This window comes from Dama dama, chromosome 12 (assembly GCF_033118175.1).
Source record: "Dama dama isolate Ldn47 chromosome 12, ASM3311817v1, whole genome shotgun sequence".
Classification (NCBI taxonomy): Eukaryota; Metazoa; Chordata; class Mammalia; order Artiodactyla; family Cervidae; genus Dama; species Dama dama.
In genome coordinates this window covers 61,601,200-61,622,630 of record NC_083692.1, presented here as the reverse complement: position 1 = coordinate 61,622,630, position 21,431 = coordinate 61,601,200, and the positions used below count along the sequence as shown (strand labels likewise).

At 38.0% G+C, this 21,431-nt stretch overlaps 1 protein-coding gene across 1 annotated transcript in view; it reads right to left on the bottom strand.

Moving 5' to 3' along the window:
- MDGA2 (MAM domain containing glycosylphosphatidylinositol anchor 2) overlaps positions 1-21,431 on the bottom strand; it is an 884,707-nt gene that overhangs the window by 591,337 nt on the left and 271,939 nt on the right. The window lies entirely within an intron of this gene.

Sequence of the window (21,431 nt, the reverse complement as noted above, 5' to 3'; positions counted from 1 at the left end):
GGCCATTGTTTCAAAGATAGAGTCATAATACTCTTATTGAAAAGATGGGCACCAATCATTATAAAGCTACATTTTCCTTCTAGTGTTTTACATATTTCAAAAACAAGGCAAGTGACCATCAGTGATTCCTTCTACCCTCCTTCCTTGCTCAACCATTAGTAATGCCCTCACTGTCTCTATGTGTCCAGAGCAGAGAAATCACATATTTGCTCATTGTTGAAGAAGGGGTGGCTAGCTTTGGTGTGACCACAATGAACAAATTATCCCTAAGATTTCCAGAAAAATCAGTGATAATAACAACTGAGGCTACTGCTTACTCATCTTTATAATGTCAATAAACCCTGGGGCTGGAAGCATTAAATGCATGATAGAGTAAAAAATAATAAATGCAGATTATCATTGAGAACAGTATAATGAAATAAAGGTATCCATATCATGTCCATCAGAATCATTTTTTTAAAAAAATTTTAAAAGTACAGACTTCATTTATAATCTCAACGATTCTGATTTCACAGGGACTGATTATGGTGGATTCTAGCAGAGGAAAAAAAATGCAACCATTGATTGATAATATGTAGTTAACACAGAGATAATCATCACCATTAGTTTCACAGTAAAATGGCCACCATTCCTCAAAGATGTGAACGTAGTAATCATTTCAGAAAAAAATAGCAACAGAAGTGACAATTACAAGGTGAAAGAGTCCTTAGGAAATGACAATATAAAATGCTAGCCTTGCTGAAAGGTACTGATTAGCTACAGAAGCAGAGTGAAAACACATAAAAAGAAAAGAGACAAATGGAGGGACAAATACCAAACTATCAATACCTGTTGAGGTTAGCCTCTTACAATTTTTCAAACCAAATACAAAAAGAAGCAACTTCCACAACTATGCATGTGCTTCATTCAGATTACATATGAGCCATGTACAGCCATGGTTGTAAGCATCGATTCCCAAGGAAGACTGCTGGGTTTAAATCCTATTCCACCATTCAATAGCTGTGTGATTTTGGAAGCTTACTTTCCTTATCTGCAAAATGGGGGCATCAATAGCTACTTCACTGGACTTTTAATAAGGAATAAATGAAAGATAGTACATATGGCACTTGGCAAGCACTCAATAATGTTTTAAAATATAATAAATTAAGAATAACAACAAAACAAATATAAACAGACTATATACTTTGCACAAGTGAGTGCTATTTTTCAAAGTCATCTTTTCAAGGACACGATTATGATACCTGTAATGAATCTGTATTTTCTGAATACTATTGTTAGAATATATTTTTAGGAGCTGGCTACTCTACAGCCTTAGGAAACAAAAGGGTTTCTCTAACAGTTATTTCAAAATTCTGTAGGCAAAACTGATCCTGGATTTCTGTGGTCAATACATCAGAATAGCTCTCCATTTCTTATCTCTCATCATTGTCTACTAGGTATCTCTTCTCATCAGTCTTTCTCTCTGTTGCTTTCTCTTATACACTTGATGTAAATAATTTCAGTCAGAGAAAATATTAGAAAGTTGCTCTAAATTGTGCTTTTTTAGTAAATCAAAGTGTTCAGTTGCTTCAAAAATTTTACAACAGAGAATAATTTGTTCAAATGTCATCATGTGGGTATCATTTTGTTTAACATATTTGCACTTTAAATATCTTTGTGTCAATGATTAACACATCCCGTGCTCTTATCTGATATACTTTATGCTTTCTGTAAAATGGATATGACAACTTTAAAAGTTATAGATCTCACTACTTTTATAGATTGAGGGTATGTTTATATCTAAGCAGACCCCTTGACTTTTTCCAAAGCAGTCTTTATTTATGGCTGGCTCAGGCTTCCCTTGTGGCTCAGCTGGTAAAGAATCTGCCTGCAATGTAGGAGACCTGGGTTTGATCCCTGGGTTGGGAAGATCCCCTGGAGAAAGGAATGGAAATGCACTCCAGTATTCTGGCATGGAGAATTCCATGGACAATCCATGGGGTCGCACAGAGTCGGACACGACTGAAGTGACTTAGCAGCAGTAGCAGCAGTAGGCTTCCCCGGTGGCTCAGACTCCAAAGAAACCACCTGCAATGAAGGAAACCCAGGTTCGATCCCTGGATTGTGAAGATCCCCTAGGGAAGTGAATGGCAACCCACTCCAAAATTTTTACCTGGAGAATTCTGTGGACAGAAGAGCCTGGCAGGCTATAGTCCAGGGAGTCATAAAGAGTAGGACACAACTGAGCAACTAACACTTTCACTTTCACAGACAAATTGTGGGACTTTCTGTGCTAGTGGTAAAGAACCTACTGCCAATGCAGGAGACATAAGAGACATAGGTCCCATCCTTGGGTCAGGAAGATCCCCTGGAGGAGGGCATGGCAATCCATTCTAGTATTCTTGCCTAGAGAATCCCAAGGACAGAGGAGCCTAGTGTGCTACAGTCGATGGGGTCACAAAAAGTCAGACACAACTGAAGCCACTTAGCGCACACACAGACATATCACAGGCTTTGATGTTAGAGAAAACAATAATATGTGGATGGAAATACTTTTGGTCAGTAAATCAGTTTTAAACATTTGTCAAACTCAATATGCTTATTTCTCTTATTTTCAATGTATGATTATTGAGAGACCACAAACTTGATAGTCAGTAATAGTAAATCCTCTTTCCATATTGTCCTCTCTCTCATCCTGAGATCTCATCATTAGATGCTTTGAGGGGTCTATTGTTGCTAACACTTTTCTGTTAGGTATTCCCAGAATGCTAGCTGAAATTACACTGCATATGGAGATATAAGTAATAAAAAATAGTGGTGCAAATGATTCATTAGGATTTTTTTTCCCCCTAAATCTAGTCTGAAATTAAATACTGTCCACCATTTTCCATGCTAAGGGTGGCAAATTAAAAACGAATCCTCAAATAATGCCTTACTGGCACTAAATCAAGTGTTTAAACCATGTGTCCAATCCTCTTAAAAATGTGTAAAATGTATAGGTTTGTAATTTGACTCCCTTCTTTTAAGTTTTTTAAGAAATGAATAATGGAGGTTATACAGACCAGCAGACAAGTAAGTATTACAAAGTGGGTGGGGAACCCAATAGACAAACAGCTTATTGAAGAACTCTGGAATATCTGAGAATGAAGACTATGTGAAGCAGAAGTACGTAGACAACAACTTCCAAATGTGTGTCTCCTCTAACAACAACACAAAATCCTGCTGCTTTCTATTTCTTTCTTTTCACAGACAAGCATCTGAAACCATCTGAATTTATCTACGCTTGCTGCCTTCATTTTTCCACATCCACTCAATATTTTAATTCCCTGAAACCTGGTTTCTGACTATAACAATCTCCTGATTCTACTCTCTATTCTCTCAGAGGTCACTAACAGCCTTTCTATTGCCATGTGAAATGGTGTTATCTCCAATCACATTTTTCTTCCTATTTCTGCTGTATTTACAACATATCCCCACCAACTCCTTCATTGAAATCTTTCTCCCCTCCGTTTTGTGCAGCATCATACATCTTGATTCTCCATTGACTTTCTGACAAATCTTTTTTAGTTGTAATATTTGAGTCCTCTTTTCCCTATAACTTTCCCTATTCGTATTCCTCAAGGCAAATCCTAGATGATTTATCCTCTTGTTCTGCATGCCCTCATTCTTACTGCATATTTGGTTTCTCTGCATGATTTCAACTCTCTTATCTACGATGTTGACTCTTAAATCTATTGAATGGTCAGGCTTTGTCAGTTGACAGTGGGAAGATCCCCTGGAGAAGGAAACGGTAATCCACTCCAGTATTCTTGCCAGGAGAATTCCATGGACAGAGAAGCCTGGAGGGTTAGAGTCATGGAGTTGCAAAGAGTCACACACAGCTGAGTGACTCACACACATCCTTCTCTTCATCCTTTCATCCCTTGTCTAGTCCAGGAAACCAGCAGCCAATGGCTCATTCATGCCAAAGATTGTCCCCTGCTCTTAACAGAGAACATATTAGAGGCTACTTAATCCTGACCTGGGTTTTCTCCGTTATGGACAAAATTCTTCATATAGGTTACTGATCCTAGCGGCCGAAGTCCATTATTTCCACACACTGACTGACCTGATTCAATGTGTCCAATTCTACCTTTAAGCTTTTTTTTTTTTTGTCCACTTGGAAGCCATGTAGAAAAAAAAAAAGCTTGAAAGTTATGACCAACCTAGACAGCATATTAAAAAGCAGAGACATAACTTTGCCAACAAAGGTCCGTCTAGTCAAGGCTATGGTTTTTCCATTAGTCATGTGTGGATGTGAGAGTTGGACTATAAGGAAAGCTAAGTGCAGAAGAATTGATACTTTTGAACTGTGATGTTGGAGAAGACTCTTGAGACTCCCTTGGACTGCAAGGAGATCCAACCAGTCCATCGTAAAGGAGATCAGACCTGAGTGTTCATTGGAAGGACTGATGTTGAAGTTGGCCACCTCATGTGAAGAGCTGAGTCATTTGAAAAGACCCTAATGCAGGGAAAGATTGAAGGCGGGAGGAGAAGGGGACAACAGCAGATGAGATGGTTGGATGGCATCACCAACTCAATGGACATGAGTTTGAGTAAACTCTGGGAGTTGGTGATGGATAGAGAAGCCTGGCGTCCTGCGATTCACGGGGTTGCAAAAAGTCGGACACGACTGAGCGACTGAAGTGAACTGAACTGAACTGGAAGCCTTAGATCCTGTTTTGTTTTAACACTCAGGAGAGCCTTAATCCCAGATACCCTGTCTCTGGACTCGGCCCCACACAATCTGTTATCTCCTGCTACTGAACAGGACAATAGCGGGAGAAGTTAAGAGATCCTCCACAGAGTGGGAATAAAGGAAGGATTTGTATCACTTTGTTCCTTAATAGTCTTTGTTACTTGTCTCTCCCTTTTGAAATATTGTCAGATTCAATAGCCTTTCAAAAAGACAGTCTTCTATAAATGAAATGTGCCCTTCATAGAAAGGCCCACCCCATCTAACACACTCTTTTCCCCCTCATCTACCAATGCTCCTTCCCACCACTTCCATCTCGACTTGAACACTCTGTCTCCTGCCTACCTTACTTCTTTTCTAAGAGTTGTTTTATTGGCAGTCATCCAACCTGGTTGCCCTTTTGACCTTGCTTGACCAAATCAAACTCTTTCTTCAGCTACTGAAATCGGGAGTTTGAGATGCCAGTCAGCATTTGACAGGCACTTAAACTGAGGATATAAAGATTTAGGATTTTGGAGTATGAGTTGCAATCCTCCTTCATGTGTAGAAAAGTAAACTAAGCTTATTCCAGGAAAAAGGAGATAGTGATGCAGATGTTCACAGAAAAGTGCAGGTAAGGGGAATTTGTTGCTGATGTTCAGCCGCTCAGTCACGTCCGACTCTTTGCAACCCCACGGACTGTAGCACGCCAGGTTTCCCTGTCCTTCACCATCTCCTGGACTGGAACTTGCTCAAACTCATGTCCATTAAGTCAGTGATGCCATCCAACTATCTCATCCTCTACCACCCTCTTCTCCTCCTGCCCTCAATCTTTCCCAGCATCAGGGTCTTTTCCAATGAGTTGGCTCTTAGCATCAGGTGGCCAAAGTATTGGAATAGGTGAGCCCAGATTAAAAGAAAAGGTTAGATCAGGGCCACTGTGGCTTTCAGCTCTTGAGACCTAAGTGTAACTCCTGATCATACTATGACCACATCTACCTTCTCTCAGTACAGGCGGCTCTCTGTCTAAGCTGGCTGAATGGATTTCTGTTAGTTGCAACCATGGGTCCCAAACAAGACACTGACTATCATTCATACTTAAAGGTCACATTTCACTTTCTGTGTGATGTTTTCTAAGATTATCCCTTATTGATTTCAGAGTCTCAGAAATCCCACTGCAAAAGAGGCTTTGAGTTACAGAAGTCTGCACTAATAATGCATTGTCTTTGTCTGTTAATCACATCTCATTGCCAAGACTGTAAGCTCTTGTGATTGGCATCAAGTCTTTACTTTTTCTTTATTCCCCAATACATACAACATGCTACAAGCACATAGTTGTGTTAGATAATAATTTTTACTTAGCACTATATTCACTTTGATCTATGAAGTAGAAATACAAGTGTTATATAAATTTTGCATAGATAGAAAATATATGTAAACATATAAGCATGCTGACTCCTAAAATAGAGGGGGCATTATGCAAATAAGTTTATAGTTTTTTAAAGTTTCCAAACTAACATATAATGATGAGAAAAGTATGAGTAATACATTGTTCATGTTTCTTAGGCTGAATTTACTGATTTTGTGATTTAAAATGGTATATGGAAATATTTATTTCAACCAATAGATTTTTGGTTTGTTCCTTTTTTGGGGGGGAGCATGCTGTAATGCAGTCTTCAAAAAAAAAAAAAAGAAAGAAAGAAACTGCTGTCTTGAAATGTATAGAAATATTTGCACCAGGAACTAACATAGTGTTGTAGGTCAATTATATTCTAAAAACAAACAAAGTCATAGTAAAAGACATCAGATTTGTGGTTACCATAAGCTGGGGTTAGGGGACAGGGGAACTGGATGAAGGCATTTCAAATGTACAGAATTCCATTATAAGATAAATAGTACTAGGGATATAATGTACAGCATGACAAACAAAAGTAACACTTCTGTATGTGATATATAAAAGTTGTTGAGAAATTAGTTCCTAAGAATTCTCATCACAAGGAAAAACAGGGTTTTGGTTTTTTTTTGTTTTTTTTTTTTTGCTTTTTCTTTTATATCATATCTATATGAGATGATGGATGTTCACTAAACTTATCGTGGTAATAATTTCATGATGTATGAGTTGACTGAGAAAAATGCACAACCTAAAAGCTGAGAGTTATGTTTTATTCAGTGGACAAAACTGAGGACTTAAGTTTGGGACAGAGCATCTCAAATAACCGAGACTACTCTGAAGAGGCAAGGCAGGGAGCCAGGATATACAGGAGTTTTTACAACGAAGATCAGGTAGTTGTAACATCAAAAGGTGACTGTGAATTAAAGAAAGTCAGATATCTCAGTATCTCAAGTTAATTACTTTAGTGATTTTCTCTGTACCTGCCGTGCCAAGTCACTTCAGTAGTGTCCTACTCTTTTACGACTCTATGGGCAGGAGCCTGCCAGACTCCCCAGCCCATGGGTTTCTCCAGGCAAGAATACTGGCTTGCTAGGCTCTCCTCCAGGGGATCTTCCAGACCCAGGAAGATCCCAACCCAGGGATCTATCTAACCCTTATCTCTTCTGTCTCCCTCTCCAGCACTGGTAGGCAGATTCCACTGGGAAGCCCTTTCTGTGTATCTATCTGAAAAAGGAAAAGTCTCTGCTCACTGAAATCATCCCTTCGATATGCACCTCAGCTACGAGGGGTGGGGTAGGGGGATGTGCCTCTCATCCTGCATTCCCACAAGGTATACCATCTGGTGGCAATAATGTGACAGCTTGATGGCAGCAACATCCTTTGTTTACTAATATATTTTTTCATTCTTATATAAGTAAAATCAGTATACTTCACATCTTAAATTTGCATAGTGCTGCATGTCAATTATAGCTCAACAAAACTGGAAGGGGAAAAATGTAAAATTGTTTAAAAATAAGAAATAAAGGTAAAACATTGCTATCTAGGAATGTGTTCAGACAATGGGATAAATGAATAGAGTGCTGTATGAACAATTACAAAGGACTTGACAAATTTCCTTTTGGGGGAAAAAAAAAACTTTAAGAGAGCAAAGCAGTCTTACCTTCTGCAGCTTTAGAATTGAACAGACAAAGCTATGCCCTACTTTGCAGTCCTTGAGCCTCAGGGTAAAAAAAGTTGAGGGGAGGGGGAATTCTCAGAGAGCTGTGAATAAAAACTGTTGCCACAGTCAAGTACTTCAAAATGCCTAAGGGTAGAGGATTCCAACATAATTCTCTCAAACACAAGCATTAAGCCAACTGACTTTAAAAAGATAATAAGAAAGAGGCCATTTAACTCTTTAGTAGTCAATTTCCTGATTCTTACAGAGAAAAAAAAGTAGGCTGGCTCCCTCAGTGTGCTCCTCCAATACTGAGGATACTCTCAGACTTAAAGGACTGGCCTCTTTGAACTAGAAATAGTTTTTTCTCCTGACTCTCCACTGTCCCACCCCTTTTTGAAAAATCCTTGAATTTCAGTGTTTCAGGTAGTTAGTTGATCAACTAATTTACTCTCAATCTAAAACTGTTCCTAAGGTCACAGGTAGAAGTTAAAAATGAGAGGCTTAATTCTCTCTATTGGAAATGAGGGAGAGGCTTCTTCCCACTCTCTCTTCTTGGAGCAATTTCTTAAGAAAACTTGCATCAATATTTTAAGTTCTTTCCTTCTCTTTGAAATGTATGCAACTGTTTTTATTTTTAAATGGAAGTATAGTCAATTTACAACGTTTATAACTGAAACACTTTGCTGTACGTAACCGTTTTTGAAAGCTTGGTAAGCCCCCTGCCAGCTTCACAACCCAGCCATGTCTCTTTGAAGAACTGGACAATCAACCCTTTGAAGTGTGGTCAACAAGGAAACTGATACCCTATCTCTTAGCTTCTGTTGGGTGGGTAGGTGCATAACCCTGGCACCAAAACTACCTTCTGTCAGAAAAATTATTTTTTCCTTTGGATAAAGCCAACTAGTTAACACAGACAGTCACCCCAATTATCAAGTGAATTTAGGATGAATGATGTGCAGCAAATGGTGTTGGCGAGTCCTCTTACCTGAAGACTAATTATTGTATATCTTGAGAACATGTATGTGATGGCTCTCTATGAAAGGATGAGATGTCTTTCTTTGCAATCTTTTAGCAGGTTGCCTGTGACATATCATTTTCTGGTATAATCCTTATTCAATACTGAAACTGTTTTCTTTCTCTTCTACCCTTGTGATTTTAAAGTAATTAGTTGAAGGGACCATTAGATTGAGGTGCCTTGATAGCAATTAAAACTGATGTTAGAGTCAAAGCACTAGAGTTCAAGAAAATGAAACTTAGGAAACACCAATCCCAAACAGCCAACGAGGATTTCCCAGGTAAAGCAACCACTTAGGCTAGAGAAAATCAAATAACATTCTTGCTTTGCTTCTTTATCTTCTCCATAAAAGCCTTTCTCAGCTGTTGCTAGTGGAGTGTCCCAAAGACTTTCAGTCTGGCACTGCCTGACTCATATGGATGTATGCTTAAATACACTCTTGAAAATGTAAAGTGCCTCAGTTAACTTTTTAACAGTTCAAAGGTTTTCTGGGATAGAACATTTTGTTTTTTAACTATATTGCCCCAACACCAGCTCTTGACACAGGGTAAGGGATCCCTGGAAGAAGAGAACCAGGCATAGCTTTTTCAATAAAAGTGAAGTCATTTTTAGCCTAAGCCATTGTGTGATCAAATCCTGGCTACAATGTTTATCCTTGAACAGGTCTCAGCAATTAATGATCTTAAGGGAATAAATCCCCACCAGGGATTCCCTGGTGACTCAGACGGTAAAGCGTCTGCCCGCAATGCGGGAGACCTGGGTTTGATCCCCGGGCCGGGAAGATCCCCTGGAGAAGGAAATGGCAACCCACTCCAGTACTCTGGACTAGAAAATTCCATGGATGGAGGAGCCTGGTGGGCTACAGTCCATGGGGTCGCGAAGAGTCGGACACGACTGAGTGACTTTTCACTTTCACTTTCACAAGGGAATAAAAGAGTGCGGAAACATTGCCTGTTATCAGGCAAGAGAAGTAGCAATACCAAAGACAATGTATCAGTTGTAAAGACTCCTGCTTCTGTTTCAATGGTAAAGATTAGCCTGAAGTGCTCAACCACCAGATCAACTGGAACCAATGAGATGATATTGACCTTTTCTGACCCCTGTGACATCAATCAAGGAAAGCTTGGACTCTGAGATTGCCCAAGCCTCTTTATGAATATTTATATACCTTTAGCTTAAAACTTCCCGATTTTGCTGTTCAGGGAGGCACTGCTTTGTGAAAGTTCCTGGGTGTTCTCCTTACATGCAACATGTAATAATAAACCCTTCTTCTCCCAACCTTTGGCTTAGTTGTGTCTTTTGGCCCATCACCCACTAAGAGGTGAATCTAGTTTTTTGGTAACATCTCTCTGCCTGCCTTCTTGGCCCCCTTGGTTGAATTATCTTTCCTAACATTGACTAGGCCAGATTTTTCAAGGTTTGGTCCCTTTCCACCTTTCCAAATGGAGCTTTTGCCAGTCCAGGCTCTACCGACCCCTGCCCAGCCAGCCCTTGTACACTATATAATCAAACGACACTACTAGAGACACACCATAGTTTTGATTCTATGTCTTTAAGGTGCTGTTCTTTACGGCTGGAGTCACCTACTCCTCTGGTTTGATCTCTGTTAAGCTTTTCCTGACCAGACTATGAAAACAATTAACTATTCCCTTTGCTGCATATTCTGCTCTGATTTCATGCTACCCCAATAATCTTCTGATTGTAAATGCCTATAGTATAGATTTGTTGAAGGGAGAAAATGCACCAGTCTGCTCCAGAATTCCTGTCCAGTGACAGTGATTTCCCATTATTAAATTGGCTGGCATTTTATGAATCAGCTTCTGGGAGCAGGTGAGTGTGATGCTGCTTTTAAGAGAAGGGATGACCCATTCAGAGAATTCCCGAATTTGTGAGGCTGTGAAGGTCAGACTCAAGGCAATGGTAACCTTTGGTACCCTGTGAATGCCATCTAGTTGGGCTTCTCTAGTTATATGCCTACCCCACCTCACTCTGAAGTCTGTTTAAATTGTTCTGGTTACAAGCATGCATATAAATACAAGCACTAATCAAGACAAGTCATTTTCCTGATCTTGGTTTTGTCACTTATAAAATGTCAGATTGACCTTGTTAATCTCTAAAAGTCATGCCTACAATGAGGTACATGTATCTATAAATGTTTTCCTAATCTGCACTGTCAACATCAGAAAATACTAGGAATCCTCAGGTATATATAATTAGTGTCAGACATTCCATTTTCTCCTTGGTGGGCTGTTGTGGACTATAAACCCCCTTCAACAAAGATATCTCAAAAATTTCATATAAGGAGCTGAGAGGCATTAAACAAAAGTTTTTTTTTTTCATTTAATTTTTTTCCAAGTAAAGTTTCTATTTTTTGTCTAATCTTCTAAAAATTAAAGTTTATTTTTATTATTTTTATTAATTAATTTTTTATTAATTATTTTTATTAATATTTCTTCTCTTTTTGTTACTTATTTTCATATGCATCACTCAAAAGGATAGAAGGTTTAACAAGATTACTTGTGGCATATCTATGTGCAAGTTGCTTATAAGAAAGTGACATGAAACTAAGCTCCCTTTGATTTTATCAAACTCTCAGAATGACAGTCTTTTTAATTCTGAGATCGCCTAAGGGCTTGCACATTAGTGACTCAGTCATGTCCAACTCTTTGAAATCCCTTGGACTGCACTGTCCATGGAATTCTCTGGGCAGTGATACTGGAGAAGGTAGCCATTTCCTTCTCCAGGGCATCTTCTTGACCTAGGGATAGAACCTAGGTCTTCCACATTGCAGGCAGATTCTTTACCATCTGAGCCACCTAAGGAGAGCATCAGATAGGTGTGTATAGTGGGAAGTTGCTTTATAGCAGAGGGTGCTCAGAACAGTGCTCTCTGATGACCCAGATGGGTGGGATAGGAGAGTGACAGGAAGGATCAAGAGGGAGGGGATATATGTACATATATAGTTGATTCACTTTGTTGTATAATATAGACAAAGACAATATTGCAAAGCAATTATATATACTCCAATAAAAAATATTGTACAAATATGTGTGTGTAAATGAGTAAATGAATGATGGATAAGTAAATCAATAAAAAATAAGTACACATATACATAATTAATTGAGGGTGAAGCAGAGGAGAGGAAAAAGACTGTTAGTTATCAAAGTAAAGGGTGAAAAAAAAGCAAAGCTTAGAAATGATTAATTGCTATTATTTGATTAGGCAAATGTTCCAACATTAAAGTGATGGGAAATTATAGTCACAGTACATTATAATGCAAAATCTAATTTTTGCTGATAGTTCATGCTGACCTACAACAGAATGTTTATTATAATACAGATTCATGCAGTAAGGCCTTTGAGTACAGGCCAAATTTCAGCAAAAGTTTTATTTCATTTAGCAGATATCTTCGAGTGAAAGATACAATGATGAACAAAATAAATATAGCCCCTGCCCCAAAGAAGGTAGTGGATTTATAGGCAAAATGTCCATAATGGCCTTACTGAGCTTCACATACCAAGCAATGCCTCTTGGAGGCAGGAACAGCCAGAACAAAGGCCTGTGAGCATCTCCTGGGAACAGAGGAAGAGAGCAGCTGTGCATGCTGACTTGGCTCAGCCGATACTTTCACTTAAACCCTCTGTCCAGAGGTAGGTTTACTTCTTGACAAACAAACAAAAAAAAGAAAATATATGCATATTTAAAAAAAAATATCTGATGAATGAGATTTCTGAATTTAAACAAAAAACACACAAGTCTATTACTGCCTGAATGAAATAAAAATCATATTTAGAGAAATGAAAAGACCCTGGAATGTGGGAATAATGTGAGTTTAGGGGTCTCGTTACTCTTATTTCTTCATAAGTCAAGGAAATTCTATTGGGAATATCAGATCAGCTTCATGTTTTCTGAGAAGCTTTTATGGCTAAAAGAGAAGTTAGTCTTCCAAAGTCTTAAAACTAAAGTGTTTGCTAGATGAATCTTAAATTGCTGCAAGCTAGCTAAACAGAACTGATAATAAAAAAGAATTGCAACAAGAAGTACATGTATCTACCTGTGTCAGAATCTTTTTTCTCTAAGACTGACAGGCTTGAGGAAGAAAAGCAACTTTAGAGTTGCTTCAATTGCAAAATCCAAAGCATTAACTCTTTTTACATCCTTGAGAATCTGGGTAATGTATTGCAGCAATGTAAAGCCCAAATACTGTTGAAAACTCCAGACCAGATCTCTATACATTTTATTTTTTCAGAATTTAGGGTTTTTTTTTTTTTAAGTTTAAAAAAAATTGTTTCTTTATTTAAAATGACATATAATTACATATTTAATGTATGAATATATTTGCTATTTAAAAATGAAAATTCAACAGCTAAAAACTATTTCTTTTAATTTGTGGGTGAATGGGGCAGGGAGGAAGGTGGATTTATAATCAAAGGTTTCCCTTGTGGCTCAGACAGTAAAGAATCTGCCTGCAATTCAGGAGACCTCGGTTCAATCCCTGGGTCTGGAAGATTCCCTGGAGAAGGGCATAGCTACCCACTCCAGTATTCTTGCCTAGAGAGTCCATGAACAGATGAGCCTGGCAGGTTACAGTCCATGGGATCTCAGAGTCAGAAACAACTGAGTGACTAACACTTTCATAACAGAAGCAAATTTCCCATAAAGCTTAATCTTAAGTCTCTTATTTGTACAAGGCCCTACCTCAAGCTTTTTATTTGTTATTTTATATACTATTTCTGTAGGAACTTTTCCCTCTCTACCTCAAAATTGTACAAGTTTGGGAAGTCAATAGTCTGAATGTAAACAGTGACAGACTTTATTTTCTTGGGCTCCAAAATCATTGCTGATGATGACTGCAACCATGAAATTAAAAGATGCCTGTTACATGAAAGAAAAACTATGACAAACCTAGACAGTGTATTAAAAAGCAGAGACATAACTTTTCTGACAAAGTCTGTATAATCAAAGCTACAGTTTTTTCCAGTAATCACGTCCAGATGTGAGAGTTGGACCAGAAAAATGTTGAGATGAAGAATTGATGCTTTCAAATGGTAGTGCTGGAGAAGACTCTTGATAGTCCCTTCCACAGAAAGGAGATCAAATAAGTCAATCCTAAAGGAAATCAACCCCGAATAATCATTGGAAGGACTGCTGATGAAGCTGAAGCTCTAATACTTTGGCGACTTGATGTGAAGAGCTGACTCATTGGAAAAGACCCTCATGTTGAGAAAGACTGAGGGCAGGAGGAGAAGGTGGGGAGGGCAGAGGATGAGATAGTTGGATTGTATCACCGACCCAATGGACATGAAATTGAGCAAACTCCGGGAGATAGTGAAGGATAGGGAAGTCTGGCGTGCTTCAGTCCATGGTGTCTCAAAGAGTCAGATATGACTGAGCGACTGAACAACAAGTCTGAATGTGATACCAAATAATTAACATTCTAGAACAGTAAGATCCTCAGCTACTTGTCCATAGTTCAATACTGAGAATATTCTGTGATTTATGCTTGAACTGGAAGTGAGAAAGTGTGTTTGCAAACTGACTATGTAGTCATTCATACTCCTTAACCAAAGTCTGAAGGTTTTCTCGGGAAATGTGACATTCCATGCTAAAAACAGACCAGCTGGTCACTAGAACACTGAGTTGGACAGTGGTTTAATAAACAGAAAGAGCAAAACAAAGCTTGTTTAATAATGTTCCCCCAAGACAAAGTTGTTGTTAACCTACCTTTTCCTGGCCCTTTCTTTTCTTTCCATGAAATTGAAAATGCAAATTTTCATTAGTTTTATCATAAAGATAATTACCATCACAAGAAAAATTAAATTGCATATGTAGTAAAACACACTATATATTTGGAAGTGTGTGACATTATTTTCACTGATTGCTTTTACAGCTGTTTATTCATTTGAACCTTTAAATAATCCATCAAGGTAGAAACTATATATTTTACTTTTTTTTTAATTAAAGCAACAAGGCTAGTAAGGTTAGAATCACCAACTGAAGGACAATTGTTTGTTAAAGGCTGAACTAGAACCAAAGTTTTTTGAATTAGCACAACAGATCAGCAGAAAGTCTTGACACATTCTGGAAAATGTCCCTGACTCCTAATATTTGCTAGTCAAAACCCATCTTGATATTAATCTAAACCATGCTAGCAATTTAAGCAAATCAGAAACCATATCACAGAAGCAGTTATTTGACTATAACAGAAAAAAAGAAGTCTTAATGCCAAACCAGATAAGCTACTGTATTGCCATTCGAGTGGATACATCTGGTATAGAATGCGAAGAATACCTACTTCCCTTCACATGTTCTAACATGCATTCTTTTCTACTTTAGTTGGTGGTTCTCTTTAAAATTATAACAGTTTAATTTGAGAATTTCACAAACCACATAACAATTAAAATATGTGGATTTTCTTCACATTATTAATAGGTAAAGTGTCCAATTACACCAAAAGTAATTTAAGATCATAAATTATGCTCAAAACTAAAACTGATAAAAAAAGTTTGTAAATTGAACATTATTAATTACAAATGCAAAGTTATGTATTAATGACAAAAAGTAACATTTCGTTGTGAGATATAGGCAACTAAGACCCTGTGGTTTTAAGAGAAACTACTGCCCCTCCCTTAACTTTCTAGAAAGAATTTAAATTGTGGCTATTTCCCAGCAAAAGAGATATTACCAGGGATAAATTGTATCTAAATGGCCCCATCTAAATGGCAAGGCAAACATCTAAACACCAAACATCTGCCCTTTCTTTTACGGAACTCCCTGAAATGACCCTCCTCTCCTTGGAAACTCCAAGTCCATATCCCATTTCTTAGTTCAAGATGACATATATACCTCATTCTATCTTTCTGTGTTTGAACTTTTCATGTATTTGAGGTCTCTGACCTCTCCTGTATGTAGGATTCTTATACTTACAAAATTAGATTTGGTTTTCTCCTGTCAATATGTCTCATGCCAATTTAATTCTCAGATCAGCCAGAAAAACCTACAGGGGACGGGAAAATCTTCTTCCTCCCCAACATATCAGAATGTTTAAATGTACATTCAGTTAGAAAATAACTGTTTTTTTTAACTAGGTGGTAACTAGCAATTTCTACCACTAGTTGCCATATTTACTTTTATGTGTAGTAAGCAGGAGGAGAAAACTAAACTCAAAGTCTGAGTATTTTCTGCAGCTAAGGTAATGTACATATTTCATAAGTGTTGGGCTGGGTGAAATTGAGGTGAGGTAGTAAACTGTGCACTAATATTCAAAAGGGAGCACACAAATCAATTTCCAATAACACACATGACTTACAACTTTAAGTGAACAAACAACATTTCCTAATAAGCATATTTTTAAAGTTAAGGAACTTTAGAGGTTTCTTTTTTTTTCTTCTGTATTTTATATACATCAGATGGCTATTGTGACTACTATTATAGTCATATTTGTACTCATAGACTCTTACCTGCACTCTGAGACAAAACTAGTGAAAGTCACTCAGTCATGTCCGACTCTGTGACCCCATGGACTATACATGGAATTCTCCAGGCCAGAATACTGGAGTGGGTAGCCTTTCCCTTCTCCAGGGCATCTTCCCAACCAATCTTCCCAACCCAGGGAATTGAACCCAGGTTTCCTTCATTGCAGGTGGATTCTTTACCAGCTGAGCCACAAGGGAAGCCCAACAATACTGGAGTGGGTAGCCTATCCCTTCTCCAGTGGATCTTCCCGACCCAGGAATTGAACCAGGGTCTCCTGCATTGCAGGCAGATTCTTGAGCTATCAGGGAAGCCCTAAAACAAAACTAAGAACTAAAACAATTATAATATAAAATCACCTAGATAATTTTCCAGACTGCAAATAAATTAGAGTATAGGCAAATCAACAGGGCTTCTTTTCTCTATACAGCAAAGGAGAGATATCTCTATAAATAGATAGATGCTCTCTCAATAAAAATATGTATTATATATGTGTGTGCATGAGTACATGCTCAGTCGTGTCTGACTCTTTGTGACCAGGTAGACTCTAGGCTGCCAGGTGCCTCTGTCCATGGGATTTTCCAGTCAAGACTATTGGAGTGGGTTGCCATTTCCTCCTTCAGGGGATCTGCCCAACTCTGGGATGAAACTAATGTCTTTTGCATCTCCTGCACTGCAGGCAGCATCTTTACTGCTAAGCCACCAGGGAAGTTCCTGCATTATATATGCATATATATATAAATACATACAAATATAGATATTTTTATATAAGTACATACATATAATTGAATATTAGATGCAACAACATAGTATTGGGGGGCTGGTTGAAGAAACCTAGACTGAGAGAGCTATAATATAGAAAATGTAGAGCTCTTATTGTCAATTATGTATATCTATGTCAATTATTTAGTTGTTTCAACAATTAGCAATATCTAGTAACTAACACTGATATGGCACTTAATATCTACCAGGTACTGTTCTAAGCACTTTCATATATTCCCATTTTATCCTTATGGAACAGGATTGTTATTATCCTCATGTAACAGAAAAGCACTTGAGGCACCATGAATTTTGGCATGACTAAAGTCATTTGGAAGTGTTTGATCCAAGAATCAAAGCCACTAGCAGTTTGGTTCCAGAGTTTGTGACCTCCACCATGTGCGGTGCAGTGCCTAGTTGCTCATGTGTTTCCGACTCTTTGTGACCACATGGACTGTAGCCTTCCAGGCTCCTCTGTCCATGGAATTCTCCAGGCAAGAACACTAGAGTGGTTGCCATGCCCTCCTCTAGGGGATCTTCCCAATCCAGGGATCGAACCCAGGTCTCCCGCTTGCAGGCGGATTCTTTACCATCTGAGCCATTAGGGAAGCCTGACCTCTACCATAATGCCCTTCAGTTAACTGCCTAGGCCCAAAATTTCCATGATAAAAATCAGTGGCTTAAAGACAGTCTAACCCATTTACTTATAACTCTGAAAGTCTCGAAATTTAGAAATCAAGGTTATTTTTATAGGTACAATTTCACATGCATTAATTTTAGCAACAATCTTATAACAGGCAGCATGAAGCCAGGCAGGTCTGACTCCTAGTCAAGCTCTACTAACTTCTGCCTGTGAGAGCTTAGGAATATGTTTTAACCTTCTTCAGCTTCATTTTACTATATTATGCTATGTAGGGGGAAAAGCATTCTTTAAAGTGTTGCTATGAAGGAAGATCCCCTGTAGAAGGGAATAACCACCCACTCCAGAATTCTTGCCTGGAGAATTCCATGAAAAGAGAAGCCTGGCGGGCTACAGTTCATGGGGTCAGAAAGAGTCCAACACAACTAAGCGTGCACACCCAAATGAAGGTAATAGAAACTGTATATATATATTTTCTGGCCCATTCACAAGTACTTTATAAATGACCACCACTATTAAGCTATCATTTTTATTCCCATGATATTTGAGAAAACTGAGTTCAAAGACTATGAAAGATTTCCCTAAGAGAAAACTTCTGAAGTAGAAGAGGTATATCTTGAACCTGTCAGGTTCCTTGATGCTATATGTGATGCAACTTCTAGCACATCACAGTGTTTCAAAATTTCCCTCTTTGCACAGCACAGATGTTATCTGTTCCATTTTCCCCTAGTTAATTAATTCCACATCAAGTTTTCTTGATTTTGAATCTTTATGTCATATATCATTTATAAGATACAATTTAGTACGTAACTACTTCCAGATTGGTGCTTCTGTAAGAAAACTGCAAATTTTCTGAGGGAAGAATAACCAATATCTGTACACAACTGCATTTACATGCCACTGTATACTCAATAAGCAATTTTACTTGTTTTCATTATAGAACAATGTTGACTTTTTCAACAGATAAATTCTACTCGAATTCATCTCATGGGATCTCTGAGTCTCCAGGAATTCTTTCCTCTTCAGCCAAGAAAGAATACCAGGTTTTGTCAAAAATTTTGTTATTAAAAATAATTTCTGGTATCATCGACAAGTAAGGAAAATTTGCAGAAGCAAATTATAGTTAGATATTCAGAAGGAAAAAAAGGTCAAAGATGAGACAAAAGAAAGAAGGATACAAAAAAAAAAAAAAAGAAGAAGAAGAAGAAGAAGGATGCAACCATCTTCAAGAGCAGCATAGAGGACAGGTCACAAGAAGGAGGAGGAGGAGGGACAGGAAGAGGAATAGATCTGACAAAGAGTTTATGCTACACAATCACACAGGGACCAAAATAGAAAGGACCAACAGAGATTGCAAAGTGGGAAAAGCAGGTAAAACCCTATGGGATTGGGAGTGTCTATTTGCATAACAAGAAAAGGGAGAGTGAGGGATAATAACGTCCAGGATTTGCTTCTTTGTTCTCAAAATAAGTAGCTACTTCTCCATTATCTTAGAAGTAGATTTACTTCTGTCTGTTTTGAGACCTCAGAAAACTATGACTGAACAACATTTTTTGACACTTTGAATACCATAGCTGACTAGTGTGTCCGGCTCTAGGGAAAAATGCCTTTCTCTTTCACAGGACAGACCTAACACATTAACAGGTGCCAGAGCCAGGGTTTCCTGGAGAATTTTGTTTCCATGGCTTTGCAAATATAGGTTCACCAACTCTCTGAATAAAATGGAATTTAGTGAAATACACAATTAATGAAGGCAATTTAAAAAATAAAATTTCCTATAAAAAAACAACAGGTGCCAGGGCAGACTGATGAAGCATGTGTTAATAACACACAGCAAAGACTGGATGTTCTATAAATATTTCGTTACTTCCATGAAGAGTTTACAAAAAGTTCAGGAAACAAAGAATGTCTGAATTAAAAGGAAAACAATGCTATGTAATAATATATGGTAACTGTCAAATTTAGGATATAAAAATAGCAAGCTTTAGGATTTCAGAAGAAAGGAAAATCACCATGGGTCAGCTGATGTGGTCAAAAAAGGCATCCATAAGGAGGTGGGTCTGGTCATCAGCCAAGTCTCTTACTGTGGTATTGAGAGTATATAATTAAGCAGTGACACCTAAAAGGCTGACCATGGCACAAGAATAGCATGTATTTCCAATCTACGTCCTGTTTTCCACTGACGGTGTTTTGCCAGTTTAGATGCATAAAGTTCTGGTAAAAATAATCTTGTTGACAGAACATTCATATACAAAAGAAAATTTCTAGATCTATGACAGTTGAAAATGCATGATTATCATGATTATCATGAAAAAAATCCTTTGAAAACTTGTATACCTATATATATATTTTTTTTTTGTTTTCTTCCCAATTTAATGTTAACATCTTTATTTTCCAACATAGTTCATGGTCCCAAGCTATCAGAGCTCTATCATTTAATGCGAATTCTCCTGCAGACTCACTCAACTTTATATTCAGCTACTCAGCATTTACTCTTCTTGTCATGACTATCATTTTTAAAAATTATTTTCTGGAATGTGTCTTTCTACATTTACCTTTTATGCAGAATAGTCTTTTAGACTGCCTTTTCTGTCCCCCATACTCATACACTAATATCTAGCTCTAAATGAAAATCTACCAGTGACATTTAGCCAATAATAAAATGCTTTTACAGAACTTATATTAGTAACACCTACAGCAAAGAAAATCATTGGAAGAAAAACAACACATAAGTTTTAAAATCACTGATGCCAAGGCAAATATTCCCCCCACCCCATGTTTCCAATAGTGTTCTAGGTATTTTTCTTGCCTAATCGAAGAACCTCAATAAAAATATGCTAGATAGATGAACAAACTATTGAATACAGTAACAAAACAACTGCTCATTCTTTGTTTAATCTATTTAGTTAATCATTAATTCTGTACCCTTTTATTCCAGTAGACACTTTTTGGGATAAAAAGACAGAATGGAACTTTAGCCTTTGAAACAGTAAAAGAGGGAATGGAGGATAACATGAATGTGAATAATTTAAACAGACGTTGAAAGCTTAGGGTGCCAGGGTGCTGTAAGATAAGATTCCGAGCCATAAGATGCATGGGAGCTGAAGGGAGAAAGAGAGAGCAAACCAAGGTTTGTTCTGTTTGCCAGAGAAAAACACTAACACGGCCTAATAATTATGAACAACCAGTATGACTAAAGTGAGCATCAGGTTAGTCATCAACTGCTTGAATTTTTACCAATGAATTACTATACAGCTTGGCTATGTTTACAAGTCAACGCTGAATGATGAAATGTAATCAGACTGTGAGCTGGGGTCCTAATGGTGTTTGATACCCGGCAACCTGGCAGCAGATGACAAGCCCCGGCATGACCTACTGCTGCTCTGCCAGGCTCTGTGCCCTCAATCAGACCAACCCGCTCAGGAGTGTCTGTCCTCCCCAGCCACGGCTCAACCACAGCCACGGGAGAGCTCCTTTTCTGGAAGCCCCTGACAGCCAAGGTCCGTCCTGGCTGGGCCACTGATTGCATATCTTTTGCTGATTTAATGAAGTGATAAATTATGATGTATGCTGAGAGACAAAGTTTCTTTATTGTGAAGCTGACTTAATGCAGTGGATCTTCAAGGCGTGGCAGGTGAGAGGCAATAAATAAACAAAATCCAAATACCTTATAACAAGTGAAGACCTGACTTTAGGACATGGCCTAAAGGTATGAAAAATCAATGGCCATCAAAATCCATTCGGTGGCAAAAGTTATCACAAACAGGTAGTTTATTGATGTTTATTTCATATAGACTA